Source organism: Nerophis ophidion, linkage group LG06 (genome assembly GCF_033978795.1).
Source record: "Nerophis ophidion isolate RoL-2023_Sa linkage group LG06, RoL_Noph_v1.0, whole genome shotgun sequence".
Classification (NCBI taxonomy): Eukaryota; Metazoa; Chordata; class Actinopteri; order Syngnathiformes; family Syngnathidae; genus Nerophis; species Nerophis ophidion.
The window spans coordinates 70790136-70806780 of record NC_084616.1 but is presented as its reverse complement, the minus strand read 5'-3'; the positions used below and the strand labels follow the sequence as shown (position 1 = coordinate 70806780).

The window sequence follows — 16645 nt, the reverse complement described above, 5'->3', positions numbered from 1 at the left end:
GAACCTTTTGATGATTTTACGGACCGTAGATGGTAAAATCCCTAAATTCCTTGCAATAGCTCGTTGAGAAATGTTGTTCTAAAACTGTTCGACAATTTGCTTACAAATTGGTGACCCTCGCCCCATCCTTGTTTGTGAATTACTTAGCATTTCTTTGAAGCTGTTTTTATACCCAATCATGGCACCCACCTGTTCCCAATGAGCCTGCACACCTGTGGGATGTTCCAAATAAGTGTTTGATGAGCATTCCTCAACTTAATCAGTATTTATTGACACCTTTCCCAACTTCTTTGTCACGTGTTGCTGGCATCAAATTCTAAAGTTAAGGATTATTTGCACAACACAATTTCCCAACTCATATGGTAACAGGGTTTGTAGATTAAAAAAAAAAAGCTTTAATAATTGTAAAGGACAATGTTTTATCAACTGATTGCAATAATGTAGGTCTGGATGATGTATAATATAAGAAAAACTGTTTATTATATATCATCCAGACCTGTCATCCCTCAACAAGCGCAGTGAAATCATTTCAACATGCCGCCACAGACGGAAACACCTCCTAGGTAACAAATGAGCCAATCACCACACCCTACGCCTGCTTGTACCCACCCACTCTGTGCCCTATATAAACCATTGTATGTGAATGCTTCCATTAAAATCTCCTGATGATTGAGGGAACCCTTCATGAAACAGTTCTGTAGAGATGAAGTAGTCTTGTGATTTTTCCCACACCTACATATTGCGCTCTACCACGGTATCAAGCACTATTCTCTGGATAATCCAATCAAAATATATATATATATATATATATATATATATATATATATATATATATATATATATATATATATATATATATATATATATATATATATATATATATATATATATTAGCCCTGTGATGAGGTGTCGACTTGTCCAGGGTGTTCACCGCCTTCCGGCCAATTGTAGCTGAGAAAGGCAACAGCGCCCCCCGCGACCCCAAAGGAAATAAGCGTTAGACACTGGATGTACGGATATATATATGTGACAGACTTCTCAAGCCGTCGTGCGGGTTCCAAGGACTGTCAAGGAAGGACATAGCGGCGGGCACGTTTAGACTTCTTTATTTTTCAATAAAGACTGCTTTTCAGCTGCTCCGTCTGCTGCTTGCCTTTCTGCTTCGGGCGTCGTCGCGCTCTCAGTCTCTCTCTCTCAGCGTCAGCTTCCCTTCTGGCTCCTTCTCGTCTCTCCGCCTCTCTCCCCGACGTTCACGGCTGTCGGCCTTTTATGCAGTGCAAGAGGATTACTTAATTGTCCCCAGCTGCCGCAATCAAGATCCACACACCTGATCTTGATTGCGGCGTCGCTCCCGGCGCACCCCGCCTCGCCGCTCGCTGGCCGTCCACGCCTCCTCGCCGCCATCTTGGGCCGGAGCGTGCCTTGCCTCGCTGTCAAACTGCCGGCTCCGCCTTTCCCCTATATACATATATATATATATATATATATATATATATATATATATATATATATATATATATATATATAGGGGAAATCTCCTGATGATTGAGGGAACCCCTCATGAAACAGTTCTGTAGAGATGAAGTAGTCTTGTGATTTTTCCCACACATACATGTTGCGCTCTACCACGGTATCGAGCACTATTCTCTGGATAATCCAATCAAGACATATATATATATATATATATATATATATATATATATATATATATATATATATATATATATATATATATATATATATATATATATATATATATATATATATATATATATACACATATCGGGAAAAGCTGGACGAAGTGGCTGAGGAGAGGGAAGTCTGGGGTTCCCTGCTTAGGCTGCTGCCCCCGCGACCCGACCTCGGATAAGCGGAAGAAGATGGATGTATTTAAAGAATGACGATGTTGGAAAAAAAAATGAAATGTGACAAGACAGGGCCTGGCTAAGTGTAGGTGTGCACCATTTAGCGAGCACAAACACATGTATTATGTTCATTTCTCATTCCGTTACAGCAGATTAAACACAATCACAGCTTTTCATAAATCAACTCAGAAATATCCCTCTCTTTTTTCTTTTTTTTTTACCACCCTCATTCCTCTCTTGACACCCTTAATTAGGCCATCAAAGAATCAGTCAGCCATGTATTCATGCACATAGACCACCGTGATGCATGCAGACTGCATCCCCACAATCCTGCGTGTCTGGGATTGTTTTTTTTTTAATGCTGCGATTTGATTATCAATCAATCAATCAATCAATCAATGTTTAGTTATATAGCTCTAAATCACGAGTGTCTCAAAGGGCTGCACAAGCCACAACGACATCCTCGTCTCAAAATCCCACATCAGGGCAAGAAACAACTCAACCCAATGGGATTAAGAGGAATGTGGAGGTGTGTTTATCCTTAAAAAAAAATGTACCGTGTTAGATATCCCGTCCGATCATTTTAAGAAGCCGATTACATGCATCCACTTGTACGAATATGCAGCAGTATTTGTGTCTTTAGCAGGTGTCTAGGATGCAGTCACTGCACTGTAGGAGTGGACCAGTGGGAGCAGTTCCCACGGCCTCTCAGGTGTCCTGTCTAACACACACACACACACACACACTTGTACTTGTTGCCTTCTTGAGACCCCCGGGAAATGCCTACCTCTTTAGGACCACCCTGTCTATATATATAAAGATTTGTACAGTGGGCAAAAAAGTATTTAGTCAGCAAGTGTGCAAGTTCTCCCACTTAAAATGATGAGAGAGGTCTGTAATTTTCATCATAGTACACTTCAACTGTGAGAGACAGAATGTGGAAAAAAAAAAAATCCAGGAATTCCCATTGTAAGAATTTATTCGTAAATTATGGTGGAAAATAAGTATTTGGTCAACCATTCAAAGCTCTCACTGATGGAAGGAGGTTTTGGCTCAAAATCTCACGATACATGGCCCCATTCATTCTTTCCTTAACACGGATCAATCGTCCTGTCCCCTTAGCAGAAAAACAGCCCCAAAGCATGATGTTTCCACCCCCATGCTTCACAGTAGGTGTGGTGTTCTTGGGATGCAACTCAGTATTCTTCTTCCTCCAAACACGACAAGTTGAGTTTATACCAAAAAGTTCTATTTTGGTTTCATCTGACCACATGACATTCTCCCAATCCTCTGCTGTATCATCCATGTATCCATTTTGGTATAAACTACACTCGTCGTGTTTTTTTTTTTTTTTTTTTTTGCTTTAAGTTGATATAGAGATTTACTGTAAGTGTTAAATAAAAAATAATACTAAAAATCTGATTTATTTTTGACATTTTATTAACTGAGACCCTTTATGGTACCCGGGACCCTTAAAGGTAAAATAATTTAGTTTTTTATTTAATAAAGAAATACAATCATGTGTGCTTACGGACTGTATCCCTGCCTCTATATCGATATATAATGTATATATTGTGTTTTTTATGCTGATTTAATAACAAAAATGAATTGTAATTATTATTTTGTATTATTATCCATTTTTCTTTTCTTGTGCAGCCTGGTACAAATTGGTCTGCGGACTGGTGGTTGGGGACCACTGTTGTAAACCAATAAGCCAATTAGGAAATGTAGGCCTTATTATTGCCCTTATGTGGGCCTACCGAGGATGTCGTAGTGGTTTGTGCAGCCCTTTGAGACACTAGTGATTTAGGGCTATATAAGAAAACATTGATTGATTGATTGATTGATTGAAGAAGAATACTGAGTTGCATCCCAAGAACACCACACCTACTGTGAAGCATGGGGGTGGAAACATCATGCCTTGGGGCTGTTTTTCTGCTAAGGGGACAGGACGATTGATCCGTGTTAAGGAAAGAATGAATGGGGCCATGTATTGTGAGATTTTGAGCCAAAACCTCCTTCCATCAATGAGAGCTTTGAATGGTTGACCAAATACTTATTTTCCACCATAACTTACAAATAATTTTTTTTAAATTCCTACAATGTGGGTTCCTGGATTTTTTTTCCACATTCTGTCTCTCACAGTTGAAGTGTACCTATGATGAAAATTACAGACCTCTGTCCTCATTTTAAGTGGGAGAACTTGCACAATCGGTGGCTGACTAAATACTTTTTTGCCCCACTGTATTTACATCAATAATAATATATACATACTATGCAAATATAAAAAAAGCTTGTTGTGAAAAATGAGTTGGATTTTTTACAAGAAAAAGGTCACAATTTCACAAGAAAAGCTTTTGGGCGGCACTATAATAAAAGTCGTAATTTTACTCAAAGCAAGTCAAAATTTTTACAAGAAAAACTGAACACTTGTGCAGTATTATGATACAAGTTGGAATTTTACTCAGTAACAGTCACAATTGTTTTATTTAAATTAAAAAGTATGAGGTGTGGCGAAATTATGCTCTGCATTTGACCCATCACCCTTGATCACCAGGGGAGTAGTGAGGTGAGGGAGCAGTCAGCAGCAGTGGTTTAGTGATTTAACCCCCAATTCCAACCCTTGATGCTGAGTGCCAAGCAGGGAGGTATTGGTTCCCCTTGAGACCTCCGATTTCGGGAGGTGGGGGATGGGGGGCACGGTCGGGGGGCGTGGTTGGGGACGTGGTTAAGAGGGGAGGAGTATATTTACAGCTAGATTCATCAAGTATATATATATATATATATATATATATATATATATATATATATATATATATATATACACATATATATATATATATACAAGAAATACTTGAATTTCAGTGTTCATTTATTTACACATATACACACACATAACACTCATCTACTCATTGTTGAGTTAAGGGTTGAATTGTCCATCCTTGTTTTATTCTCTGTGACTATATTTTTCGAACCATATACATGTACAGTAGATGGCAGTATTGTCCTGATTAAGAGTGTCACAACATTGCTTTTAACAGCAGACAAACAGCTTTACGGTAGACGAAACTTGACTGCTGTTGTTGTGTGTTGTTATCGCGCTGGGAGGACGTTAATGAAACTGCCTAACAATAAACCCACATAAGAAACCAAGAACTCGCCCTCGATCATTCTACAGTTATAAAGCTGTTTAACAATGTTTATATTGTGGGAAAGTGGACGTGAAAACAGGCTGTCCTCACTCAGGTCCGCGTATAGCTGGAGGGGGCGTGGCCTCCAGCTCCGCCTGAATTTCGGGAGATTTTCTAGAGAAAATTTGACCCGGGAGGTTTTCGGGAGAGGCGTTGAATTTCGGGAGTCTCCCGCAAAATTCGGGAGGGTTGGCAAGTATGTCTTGCTATGACTCGGCCGGGGTTTGAACTCACAACCTACCGATCCTTTACAAGAAAAGCTTAAAATGTTGGCAATTTTATGAAAAGAGTTTTAATTTTACTCAACAAAAGTCACAATTTTATAAGAAAACTTTAACATGTTGGCAATTTTATGAAGAGTCGTAATTTTACCCGACCAAAGTCACAATTTTATAATAAAACTTAAAAATGTTGGCAATATTATAATAATAATCAGCATTTTAATTGGCCAAAATTATGACAAAAGTCATCATTTTACTCCAAAAATGTCACTATTTTACAAGAACAACAAAAAAATTTGCAATATTGTGATGCAAGTCAGAATTATATGTGACATGTCACCATTTTGCATTAGAAAGTAATAATTTTATGAGAAAATATTGCAATATTACAGAAACAAAAAAATATATGAGGAATTGTTCCCAATTTTATAAGAAAAAAGTCAACACATTGTGAGAAAAAGACTGCTTTTAGTTCATTTTTAGTTTGTAATTGTTTTTTAATCATTATTTACTTCAAGTTATTACAGTATGTCTCTTTTTACATATTTATTAAATTTTTATTCTAATAAATTTTGGCCAAAGGGGGCGCCTTTCAATTTCTTACACACACTTGTTATTACATATGATGGCCAAAGAGGGAGCATTTCAAATTTTTACACACACTTGTTATTTCATATGTGGACCAGAGGGGCAGCACTTCTAAAACCGACACACAGTCAATTTTAAAAATACCTCATTTTTGGGACCGCCCTAGTTTTGATAGATTTCACCACCAGGTGTGCAAATGATATCTCTATTTTTTGTTTTTGTAATGTGCTTAAGGCCAATGACAAACGAGTCACGGACCACAGATGGCCCCTGTGCCGCACTTTGGGCAACCCAAGCTAACTGTTAATGGCCACTACCGTAGCATATTTGTTCATCCTATGGTCACATATGGAACGCGGATTGTCTTACGTCAGCACCGGAAGTCGTAAAATCAGCTGTTCACCTGGCGTTTTTTTTTCCCGGGATGAATACGGAAGTCCTTCTTTAGCTGCAGTCTTGTTTTATGGTATCTGCACCTGTCTATGTTTACTTTTGTATGCACATTAAATCAACAAAAAGTCCTGACTTTGGAGCAATGTTCACAGACTCTGGAATTTGGCTCTTTATTAGATGCAAGGGTTTTCCGTATTGGGACCATGAATTCGGTCCTCTGCTTTTCCTTGTTGATGTCTCAAGAAGGGTAGCAATAAAAGAACACACACACACACACACACACACAATGACACCCTTTGTCTGGGAACAGGCAACCATTTGTCTTACCTTGTGTGGGTGTGTGTCGGTGTGTGCGCATGCAAACATTTGAGAGTGTGTGTTGTAAATAGAGAGATAAGATGTACTTTCGCCAGAACAGGTGCGGCTTTCATTCGTGAAAAGGAAGTGTGTGTTAATATTCTTTTGTTGTATTGTCAATGTCCGGCATTGTTTGTACGTTCATTAGCTGTAGCAGTATTGTCACGTGTACAGTATTTATCGACAAACTGGACTTAAAAAAAGTTGTGTATGTGTGTATATTTCCCAAAAAGCTGGCACAAGTGGCAAAAAGGACTGAGAAAGTTGAGGAATGCTCATCAAACACTTATTTGGAACATCCCACAGGTGAACAGGCTAATTGGGAACAAGTGGGTGCCATGATTGAATTTAGGAATTTAGGGATTTCACCATCTAAGGCAGGGGTAGGGAACCTATGGCTCTAGAGCCAGATGTGGCTCTTTTGATGACTGCATCTGGCTCTCAGATAAATCTTAGCTGACATTACTTAACACGATAAGTAATGAATAATTCTGCTGGTAATCACAGTGTTAAAAATAACGTTCAACATACAACACATTCTCATGCATTTGAATCCATCCATCCGTTTTATACCGCACTTGTTCAACAAGTATTATTATTTGTTCTGCTTCAAAATAACAATGTTATTAAAAAGAATGAGGGACTTAATATACTCGAAAAATATTGGTTTTACTTAAAAATGCACGTATTTATTTAGTTGTATTCAGTGTTAAAAAAATAAATATTATATGGCTCTCACGGAAATACATTTTAAAATATTTGGCTTCCATGGCTCTCTCAGCAAAAAAGGTTCCCGACCCCTGATCTAAGGTCTGTAATATCATCAAAAAGTTCAGAGAATCTGGAGAAATCACTGCACGCAACATTGAATACCTACGACATTGGATCCCTCAAGTGGTACTGCATCAAAAACGGACATCAGTGTGTAAAGGATATCACCACATAGGCTCAGGAACACTTCAGTAAACCACTGTCAGTAACTACAGATTTGTCGCTACATCTGTAAGTGCAAGTTAAAACTCTACTATGCAGCGTGAAAGCCATTTCTCAACAACACCCAGAAACGCCACCCACTTCGCTGGGCCCGAGCTCATCTGAGATTGACTGATGCAAAGTGGAAGTGTGTTCTCTGGTCTGACGAGTTCACAGTTTCCAAAGAGGAAAAGAACCATAGGGATTGTTCTAGGCGCAAAGTTGAAAAGCCAGCATCTGTGATGGTATGGGGGTGCATTAGTGCCCAAGGCATGGGTAACTTACACATCTGTGAAGGCACCATTAATGCTGAAAGGTACATACAGGTTTTGGATGGCAACATACAGTATGTTGCCATCCAAACAACGATATCAACACAATGGCAAGACCATGCCAAGCCACGTGTTACAACAGCGTGGCTTCGTAGTAAAAGAGTGCGGGTACTAGACTGGCCTGCCTGTAGTCCAGACCTGTCTCCCATTGAAAAAGTGTGGTGCATTATGAAGCCTAAAATACCACAACGGAGACCCCGGACTGTTGAACCACTTAAGCTGTCCATTAAGCAAGAATAGGAAAGAATTCCACCAGAAAATCTTTTTAAAAAATTGGTCTCATCAGTTACCAAACATTTACTGGGTGTTGTTAAAAGGAAAGGCCGTGTAACACAGTGGTAAAAATACCCCTGGGCCATCTTTTTTGCAATGTGTTGCTGCCATTAAATTATAAGTTAATGATTATTAGCAAACAAAAATAATTAAGTTTCTCAGTTTGAACATTAAGTATCTTGTCTTTGCAGTCTAGTCAATTGAATAAAAATTGAAAAGGATTTGAAAATCGTTGTATACAAAACGTGCCAACTCCACTGGTTTTGTGGTATGTATATGTGTGTGTATATATATATATATATATATATATATATATATATATCAAGAACCCACCCAATCAAGACACATATACATATACATATATATATATACATATATATATATATATATATATATATATATATATATATATATACAGTATATATATATACACAGTATATATATATATATATATACATATATATATATATATATATATATATGCATATATGTATGTGTATATATATATGTATGTATTTGTGTATATATATATATATATATGTATATATATATATATATATATATATGTGTATACATATATGTGGATATATATATATATGTATATATATGCATATATATGTATGTATATATGTATATATATACATACATATACACATACATACACATATATATATATATATATACACACACAGTATATATATATATATACATGCATATATGTATATATATATGTGTGTATATATATGTATATATATATATATATATATATATATATATGTGTGTGTATATATATGTGTATACATATATGTGGATATATATATGTATATATATGTATGTATATATGTGTATATATATATATACATATATATACACACATATATATATATATATACACATACATACATACATACATACATACATACATATATATATATATACACGTGTGAATGTTTTAAGTACAGGTGTCGAGGGGTGTGTGGTTGTGTAGACAGGTCTTTAATTAAAGCAGGAAGAAACGACTCAGGAAGAGACCAGTCCAATACGTGTGTGTGTGTGTGTGTGTGTGTGTGTGTGTGTGTGTGTGTGTGTCTCTATAAGTACGGTATGTTTAACTGAGATACTTCCTTCCAACCTGTCTAGTCCCTCCACTATTCCGTGATTTACAGCAGTTGTTGCTTCCTAATGTTAGCATGTCTGTCCGTTCACATACACACAATGTACACATGTCAGTCCATTTATAGTAAAAAGGGGATTCATAGGGTCCCTTTTGTTAGTGTTTACCTGACGCATGACACGTGACGAATTGGGGTGTGCACTATCTATCTTAGCCGCCAGGTGCATAGAGAGAGTATGGCCAACTCAGCTTCAGGCGATCTCATCAATGATTGGTCAAAAGGCACTCATGTGACTACAGGGCGCAATGACAGCTACTCACTTTGAGTTGATAGTACACGTCTGCGGCACTTCCTCGTTAATCTTTGAATCTCAGTAAAACTAAAATCATGCTATTTGGTAGCAGGAGAAGTGAAGTGAATTATTTTTATATAGCACTTTTTCTCTAGTGACTCAAAGCGCTTTACATAGTGAAACCCAATATCTAAGTTACATTTTAACCAGTGTGGGTGGCACTGGGAGCAGGTGGGTAAAGTGTCTTGCCCAAGGACACAACGGCAGTGACTACTTAGTAGGATATGTACAGCCAGCAGAGAACATAGTGAGTTCAGATAGCATAAAAACAAGTATATACATTAGAAATACATTTGATTATTAAATTAGGTTATTTGCAATCCTTGGAGATGTAAATGTAGGAGGATTAGTAAAGTGTTGAAGTTGCCTGGAGGTGTTGTGCTGGTGCATGTACAGTGGATGGCAGTATTGTCCTGTTTAAGAGTGTCACATGCTGTTTACGGCAGACGAACTGCCTTACGGTAGAGTGTTAGATGTAAACGTGACTGCTGTTGTTGTGTGTTGTTACTGTGCTGGGAGGACGTTAATGAAACTGCCTAACAATAAAACCACATAAGAAACCAATAACTCGCCCTCGATCATTCTACAGTTATAACGTCATTGGGCAGACATGGTCCCAGACACGTCACTCAGGTCCTCATGGAGCTGGAGGGGGCGTGGCCTCCAGCTCCGCCTGAATTTCGGAAGATTTTCGGGAGAAAATTTGTCCCGGGAGGTTTTCGGGAGAGGCGCTGAATTTTGGGAGTTTCCCGGAAAGTATGGGAGGGTTGGCAAGTATGGTCCATACACATACACACATTGAAAAAAATGCTGTCCGTCCAGTCACACACAAACACAAGGCACAAATGTCCCTCTCCTTTCACATACACGCACACGGCATCATCAACTGTTTACTCAAGCGTAGTGTAGACACGTGTCACTCATTTAACTATACGCACAATGTTACTTGTGTTGATCAATTCACATACAAAAATATGCCTCTCCATTCACATACGAGCACCCTCAAAAAAGATGTGAATTCACGCATAATATAGACATGTTTCTCATTCAACTATACATGGACCACAATGGAAACAAGCCTTTTGGCTTTTTACAGCATTTCATGGATTCAATTCTTTAAGATGTCTATAAACTTCTCAATCAATCAATCAATCAAACACATAGTATGAATTATGCCAGTCAATTCACATCCCTGCTCAATGATCACCTTCAATAGGTATTTCCATTTACGCATGTTTATATAGCTATACCTGAAACGATACCCATAGCAAGGTGGGCAAGGTGTCTTGCCAAAGGACAAGGATGCGAACCAGGAACCGGCCCGGTGCTGGCGCAGCCGCTCTACCATCTGAGCCACAGCGTCCCAATGTAGACATGTTTTTTTTCTTTCATTCGCACACATAATGTCAATGATGTACGTCTATTCACTTATAAACACAATGTATACATCTTCCTCTGCATTCATATACGCCAGACCTGGGCAAAATAAGGCGGGTGTGTCAGGGAAAGACGTGGAATGTCATCTTTACAGCAAAGTTCTGAAACTTACTGATGTATCAGATATTTATTTTTTACCTTTCGCGCTCATATTTCGCAGGGTTTGTGGCATTTTTGTTGTGTTTCGCTTGATTGTAAAACTTGTCGACCGAGATGGTGTGTGACGTTCATGTGTTGTCAATATTCAGGGTTTTATCATTCATAGTTGATATTGTAAATCCCACATTCTTTATTTTCATGTACATTCTGGGTGTTTCATTCAGTAAAAAAACTTAAAATTTCCAATGCATTTTTTTAAGGCGGTCTGTCATAACGTTTTTAGCATTCAATCAGATAATATCGCCACACCTACTGTGTGTGTGACTATCATTGTTACCGTATTTCTCGGAGTATAAGTCGCTCCGGAGTATAAGTCGCACCTGCCGAAAAGGCATAATCGTCAGGTTCAGAACTAAAACTCAAAGGTCTGGCTATAAAATTAACAAATTGCGAGTCAGTTTTCTGTTTTTGCGTGACATTAAGCCTTTTTTAACGTTACAGCGGACAGTTATTCAACATTTACTGTACAGCGCAACCGGAATGTATTCACAACGCTTCCGTTTTTCCACATTTTGATATGTTACAGGCCTAGTCCAAAAAAAGAATAAACTAATTTTGGTCCTTAAAATTCCATATACAATACCCAATAATGACAATGAAAAAAAAAAATATATATATATATTTATTTATTCAAAATAAAAATAAAAATCACATAATATTTACAGTCTTTACTCAATATTTCTAGCCGAAACCGCCATGTCCGGAAGTAAACCCACAGGATAACAACAATAACAAATTGCGAGCCAGTTGTCTGCTTTTGCAACGCTTCAGTTTTTCAACATTTCAGACTTATTCCAAAAACAATAAACTCATTTTGATCCTTAAAATGCTGTATACAATACCCCATAATGACAATGTCAAAAAATATATTTAAAATTTTTTTTCCAATTTATTAAAAATAAAAAAAACCAAAGAAATCACATAATATTCACAGTCTTTACTCAATACTTTGCCTCAAGTCTTTTTATATACGATGCCACAACCCCGGCACACCTATCTTGGGGAAGTTTCGCTCATTCCTCTTTGAGGCACCTCTAAAGCTCCATCAGATTGGATGGGAAGCGTTAGTTTTCACTCAGGATGTCTCTGTATATTTCTGCATTCATCTTTCTTTCTATCCTGACTTTATACTGTAAGTTAGTTATAGTTAATTGGCACAGCGAGTGGGGAAAGTTGGTCATATAAATGAATGCTGCGCTCAAACTACTTTCAAATGAAATACCGTGTTTTTCGGATTATAAATCGTTTCGGAGTATACGTCGCACCTGCAGAAAATGCATAATAAAGAAGGAAAAAAACATATATAAGTCAAACTGGAGTTTAAGTCGCATTTTTTGGGGAAATGTATTTGATAAAACCCAACACCAAGAATAGACATTTGAAAGGCAATTTAAAATAAATAAAGAATAGTGAACAACAGGCTGAATAAGTGTACGTTATATGAGGCATAAATAACCAACTGAGAAGGTGCCTGGTATGTTAACGTAACATATTATGGTAAGAGTCATTCAAATAACTATAACATATAGAACATGCTATACGTTTACCAAACAATCTGTCACTCCTAATCGCTAAATCCCATGAAATCTTATACGTCTAGTCTCTTACGTGAATGAGCTAAATAATATTATTGGATATTTTACGGTAATGTGTTAATAATTTCACACATAAGTCGCTCCTGAGTATAAGTCGCACCCAATGTTCCCTCAAATTTTTCACGAGTGTGAGCAAACGCAAAAACTCCTCAAGCATTCAGTGGAGCACATGTGAGCAACATCAGACGTGCACATTGAGGCCACACCTGTAGCACACCTGTCCCAAACATGACTAAATTACAAGTTAAGTTTCTTATTATTCTAATCAAACGACAGCAGTCACTTCCATGTGATCATTTTCTAATGTAAGTGTTATGGCCCACAAACAAATGTTGTTTTTCAATTAGCTGTGTACTAGTATCAATCAATCAATCAATCAATGTTTACTTATATAGCCCTAAATCGCTAGTGTCTCAAAGGGCTGCACAAACCACAACACAAACCACTACGACATCCTCGGTAGGCCCACATAAGGGCAAGGAAAACTCACACCCAGTGGGACGTCGGTGACAATGATGACTATGAGAACCTTGGAGAGGACGAAAGAAATGGATGTCGAGCGGGTCTAACATGATATTGTGAAAGTTCAATCCATAATGGATCCAACACAGCCGCGAGAGTCCAGTCCAAAGTGGATCCAACACAGCAGCGAGAGTCCCGTTCACAGCGGAGCCAGCAGGAAACCATCCCAAGCGGAGGCGGATCAGCAGCGCAGAGATGTCCCCAAGCCGATACACAGGCAAGCGGTCCATCCTGGGTCCCGACTCTGGACGAGCGGTCCATCCTGGGTCCCGACTCTGGACAGCCAGTACGTCATCCATGGTTATCGGACCTGACCCCTCCACAAGGGAGAGTGGGACATAGGAGAAAAAGAAAAGAAACGGCAGATCAACTGGTCTAAAAAAGGAGTCTATTCAAAGGCTAGAGTATACAAATGAAGGGCATTCCAGAGTACTGGAGCCCGAAATGAAAACGCTCTATAGCACGCAGACTTTTTTTGGGGCTTTGGGAATCACTAAGAAGCCGGAGTCCTTTGACTATTGTGTGTCTGGGTGTGGGTCCTGCTTTGGAAATAATTTGTAACCCTTTTAGATAGTTCCCATCAAAACATTCGCATGTTGCACAATAAGATGTCAACTCTGGATCATGTGAACATTCCTGTAACTTTCCGTTTGTAAAATATATATATTTTTATTAGTATTTCTTTAATATAATAACAGCATTTCATGATTCATATTTATAAATTAAGATTCTTAATAAATGACAGTAGAATGAGCATATATTTGATTGGCAACTCATAGTGTAGCGACCTAGAATTACACATAATGTGCGGTGTCGGAAATGTCCAACTTTTTGTGTGGCTGTAAACGCATCACTGGCTCAGTGCCGTATGTGCATGTGTTGTAGAGATGCGCGGATAGGCAATTATATCATCCGCAACCGCATCATTCAAGTCGTCATCCACCCGAACCAACATTTTATCAGAACCGCAACCGCCCGCCACCCGCCCGTTGAAATACATCAGAGGTTGGCCATCTTTTCCTCACAAAGAGCAATTTAAACCCGTTTAGCAGAGTAAATAAGACAATGGGAGCCGCTAACGTTCTCGCAAATATCCAATGGTGATCATCCTGATGACGAAAATAAGGGCGTGCTGTGAAGCCATTCAACACACACCTTCAACAACATGTATAAACCAATTGTTAGTTCAGCAACATGTTGTGTGCAGCTTCCGCAATCACACGTACAAGATTGAAAGGCATACTGGGTGATACAGAGTACACTGATGGTTGTGATATAAACAATTTTAACACTCTTACTGATATGCGCCACGCTGTGAAGCCACACCAACCAAGAATGACAAACACGTTTCGGGAGAACATCCTCACAGTAACACAACATAAACTTAACACAAGAAATACCCAGAATCCTTTGCATCCGTGACAATACCTGAATATATTTTACACCCCCGCGCCCCCAACCCCGCCCACCTTACCGACGCACGGGGGCTGGGGAGGATTGCTGCTAGCGGGGTGTATAAAATAGTCAGGATATATCATGAATACAAAGGATTCTGGGTATTTGTTGTGTTGCGTCTATGTTGTGTTACTGTGAGGATGTTCTCCTGAAATGTGTTTGTCATTCTTGTTTGGTGTGGCTTCACAGCGTGGCGCATATTACTAAGACTGTTAAAATCGTTTGCATCACAACCATTAGTGTACTCTGTGTCACCCAGTATGCCTTGCAGTCAAGCCACACACAACATGTTGCTGGACTTACAAGCAGATCGTACATGTTGTAGAAAGCGACAAACCCAATGGCTTCATAGGACGCCCTAATACTTAATAACTGGGTGACTGCCGGCAGTCATTATAGAGATTTTATGCGTTTCCTATTGTCTTTTTCGCTTTGTGACACGCGTCCTAAATGGCTCTTTGAATGGCGAAGGATACCGATCCCAGAACCATGTGTATCAAATATTTCCGAATGGTTCAACCGCCACCTGCTCGAATCTAATTAAAATCTATTTTTTCGTCATGTCACCCGCCCGACCCGCGGTTTATCTGCGGACTCCGCGGATAATGTGTTGGCACAAGTAAGAAAGCGAGCAGCTGCTGTTTTTATTCCGATGGCAAAGTTGGTTTTGGTCTGGTTTGTACGGCAGAAAATGACCAGCTTTGCTAGATAGAAATTGTTTAGCAATGTTTTAGGTTATGTGTTTATAAAAAGTTTTGCTCAATAAAGTGATCGATGGAATCCATGTCCTCCTCAAAGCGTCTCAACAGACGTTACAATAATTGAACAGTGATAACAAAAACTGTTGTCTCTGTTGTGGCCTCTTGTTGTCAGTTATTGCTTATTTTTTTTATTGGATTTTTTGCGCGGCATAGATTTGCCGTGGGCAGAGGACTCGTGAGCAGTGCGCAATTGCACAGGCGTGTGCACCTTAGAGGGAACGTTGATCGCACCTCCTGGCCAAACTATGAAAAAAACTGCGACTTATAGTCCGAAAAATACGGTACTTTAACTTAAAATCATTGTGAATTTTTGTATTAGTGTTCCTAAAAAAATCAGCTATACCGGCCTCCAGACACATTTTTTTCTCTACATTTGGGCCCCCGAGTCAAAATAATTGCCTAGCCCTGATATACACACACAGCGACAAAATCTGTCCATTCGCAAACACACGTCTCATTGATTGATTGATTGATACTTTTATTAGTAGATTGCACAGTACAGTACATATTCCGTACAATTGTCCACTAAATGGTAACACCCGAATAAGTTTTTCAACTTGTTTAAGTCGGGGTCCACGTTAATCAATTCATGTGTCTGTCTATTCACGTACAAAGCATCCATCCATCTACTTCCGCTTATCAGAGGTCGGGTCGTGGGGGCAACAGCCTAAGCAGGGAAACCCAGACTTCCCTCTCCCCAGCCACTTCGTCTAGCTCTTCCCGGGGGATCCCGAGGCGTTCCCAGGCCAGCCGGGAGACATAGTCTTCCCAACGTGTCCTGGGTCTTCCCTTTGGCCTCCTACCGGTGGGACGAGCCCGAGGGAGGCGTTCGGGTGGCATCCTGACCAGATGCCCGAACCACCTCATCTGGGTCCTCTCGATGTGAAGGAGCAGCGGTTTTACTTTGAGTTCCTCCCGGATGGCAGAGCTTCTCACCCTATCTCTAAGGGAGAGCCCCGCCACCCGGCGGAGGAAACTCATTTCGGCCGCTTGTACCCGTGATCTTATCCTTTCGGTCATGACCCAAAGCTCATGACCATAGGTGAGGATGGGAACG

The 16645-nt window shown here is 39.2% G+C and overlaps 1 protein-coding gene across 2 annotated transcripts in view; it reads left to right on the top strand.

Moving 5' to 3' along the window:
* Positions 1 to 16645, top strand: part of arhgef19 (Rho guanine nucleotide exchange factor (GEF) 19) — an 80504-nt gene that overhangs the window by 42239 nt on the left and 21620 nt on the right. The window lies entirely within an intron of this gene.